Source organism: Arctopsyche grandis, chromosome 1 (assembly GCF_051622035.1).
Source record: "Arctopsyche grandis isolate Sample6627 chromosome 1, ASM5162203v2, whole genome shotgun sequence".
Taxonomy (NCBI): domain Eukaryota; kingdom Metazoa; phylum Arthropoda; class Insecta; order Trichoptera; family Hydropsychidae; genus Arctopsyche; species Arctopsyche grandis.
In genome coordinates, this window is record NC_135355.1 from 22,487,536 (window position 1) to 22,490,819 (window position 3,284).

Below are 3,284 nucleotides of genomic sequence, written 5' to 3' on the forward strand. Positions count from 1 at the left end.
TTTAAAAACAGCATTCATCCTTCCAAATGCACTCCATCCTAATTTCATACGTCTCTTTATCTCTTCATCTTTATTACCAGACATGTCAATTATTTGACCTAAATATAAATAATTATTTACTACTTCTACTGGTTTATCATCTAATGGGATGCTATCAGGCATGCAATACCTATTGAACATTAGTTTGGTCTTATCTACGTTAATTTTTAATCCTACTTTTCTACTTTCCCTGTCCAGCTGTGTTAGTCTGTTAAGTAGGTCAGCTGAATCACGAGCTATTAAAACTATATCGTCTGCGAACCGAAGGTGACTCAAGAAGCGACCGTTGATGCTTACTCCGGCTTTGTCCCATTCCAAGTTCCTGAAAACTCCCTCAAGCACCGCATTGAATAACTTGGGCGAGATTGTATCTCCTTGTCTTACTCCTTTTCTTATGCTAAATCTATCTGTACCTGAAAAAATTTTAACCGAAGCTGTGTGGTTCCGGTACTCCCTGTTTTTGTAGAGCGTTAAGTACTGCATTGTGGCTCACTGTATCGAAGGCTTTCTCATCATCGACGAAACCTAGGCACAATGGCCGTTGATATTCGTTGGCGCGTTCGATTAGTTCGCCTACTACTTGGAGGTGGTCCATTGTGCTGAAATTTGCCCTAAATCCTGCCTGTTCTATAGGTTGGTTCTCGTCGAGGATATTCTTCAGCCTTTCTGTAATAACCTTCGTGAAGAGCTTGTAGACCGCTGAAAGTAAACTAATGGGTCGGTAGTTCTTGATATCGCTTTTATCACCTTTTTTGTGTATTAAGATGATAGTTGCGTTATTCCATCCTTCTGGTATAGCTTGGTTCTGGATGCATTTGCTGAAAAGCCTAGCTAAGATATTATTTAGGGGGGAGCCGCCACATTTTAGTAAGTCAATGGGAATATTATCTTCCCCTGGGGTTTTACCGTTCTTTGCAGTTTTTAGCGCGGCCTCTACTTCGCTAGGCAATACTGCAGGAACCCTTTGGCCGTTTGTCGATTCCAGAGCGGGGGATTGGCCGTTGTCGTTCTCGTATAGTTTTGCATAGAACGTGTAAACTCTGTCTATGGTTTCTTCTCTATTCCTAATTATTACTCCGCTCTCTGATCTGATTGCGATCAATTGGTTTTTGCCTAAGAAAAGATCCTGTTTGCACTTTTTCAGGCTACGGTTATTCTTAATGGTACTTTCTATTAACTTGCTGTTAAAATCCCTGACATCCCTGACTATTCTCTTTTTAATTTCCTTATTTACTAGATTGTATTCTTGCTTATTATTATCCCTATCTAAATTCCTAAACTCCTTTTATGCTTAAATATATATATATATATATATATATATATATATATATATATATATATATATATATATATATATATATATATATATATATATATATATATAATGTGTAAAAAGATAATGATCTCTGGATCAGTAACTTTTTACACATTTTATAATTTTATTTAAAACAAATTTTCGGGAGATCATGGAGATTATTTTTAATCTATTCGGCTGTTAACAATCCAGCTGCACATCACTCTATGTATTTACATATACGTATATGTATGTAGATTATATGCAGGTGAGTTTAATACGTAGTGCAAACATAAATATTGTTGGTAATCCAAGCTTCACGAGACTTCGATTGAGATCGCCGATTAATTGGAAGAGTAAATTCGTTGCGAAAACTGGCTAGTTGATGCTAAACGATCACATTATCAAAACCGGATTAATAAATTGAAATGTGATTTTGCGAATAAATACGTGGTTTGTTTGTTGATTCCATCACTTTGCGTGCATTTATTCTATTTATCGCTTCGTATACTTAAATGAATGAAAATAATTAAACCCAATAAAAGTCTATTTTTTTTTATTTTCCAGTTCGGTACAGTAATGGACGGAAAAGACTTCTACTTAGACTTCAATCTACACAGCACCAAATTTTTTCGTTTTTGGTAAATTCACACTTGTTTTGGGCAAGTGCAAGGCAAATCCAAATTCTCTAAAATACATACATATATGTATGTACAGAGGGCGACGATACGGTACATTTTTCTTGCGTTGTATAGTCGAGTCAATATTTTCACATATGACGTTTTGGAAAATATTCATAAGCGCATAACAACACTTTCGTTAAACGTGTGCACTTGCTACTATGACAATATTTCCACGAGGACAAAGAAAAATGATTCTGCTTGATACGTTTCAGTGACATGTACTGCTGTAGATACATATGTACATATGTATATCGAATCGGTAACTGCTGATACGGATACACTCCGTACTAGTGCTTCCAATCCTGGAAGATTACTTCAGCACCAGGATTTCAAATGTACAAGAAAAAAAAGTTCAATTGCATGTTTTCATATTTCAAAAACGTTCAATTGCATTTTGCAAACTCTCCCGATCTTTCTCGCAAAAAATACTCCCATATTGGCGTACTAATTTTCAAAGTTTGGATACATTCTTTAAATTTACGGTTCGCATCCATAAATTTCTAAGGTTAAGATCACTTTGATTATTTGATTCGTTTTTTACTAATAGTTTGTACCGTCTAGTAATTATTCATCGAAACAATCCACCTAATACAAAAAAAAACTCCAATTAAATTTACATACTTTATGTAAAAAATTCGGATGTGACCAAAATGTCTTTATCTATGTATTTGAGGTATATAAGAAGAATAAGAAACAAAATTCGATAATCGAACATATGTAAATACATACATATGTACTTACACGTTCACATATACCGGCTATGAGCATTTTCAATACAAATTGAACACAAATGTAGGAAAACTTACACAAGACTAAAGTTCTACTTTCGGCTTACGAATTCCGACCAAAACCTTATCAACTTTACATATGTTAGTACAAAAAGAATACAAATATAAACTTTCAGCTATATATGTTCAGGGCGTGGAAAGAATCGTTGTCACAAAATTTTTGACTTTTCTAAAAGGAAAAAATCCCGCTTCCGGTTTATTATATTTAGTGATTTTTTTTTTGTTTTCATCGCATTGATACAACAATTATACTTGAATATTTACGTGAAGAGCACACACGTTAAAGGGGTCGAAAAAAATAGTGGAAGAAAAAATTGAACAAGAGTACACTGTGGGCCACTTCTAGTTGACGGATGCTGACCAACTTTTATACATAACTTGGTAAAATTTCAGATCAATAAATTAAAGGATTTCTTAGAAACACATAAAAATCCTTGATTCTCTAAATTAAAAGTACTACTTTAGGTTTAGGAAAAAATA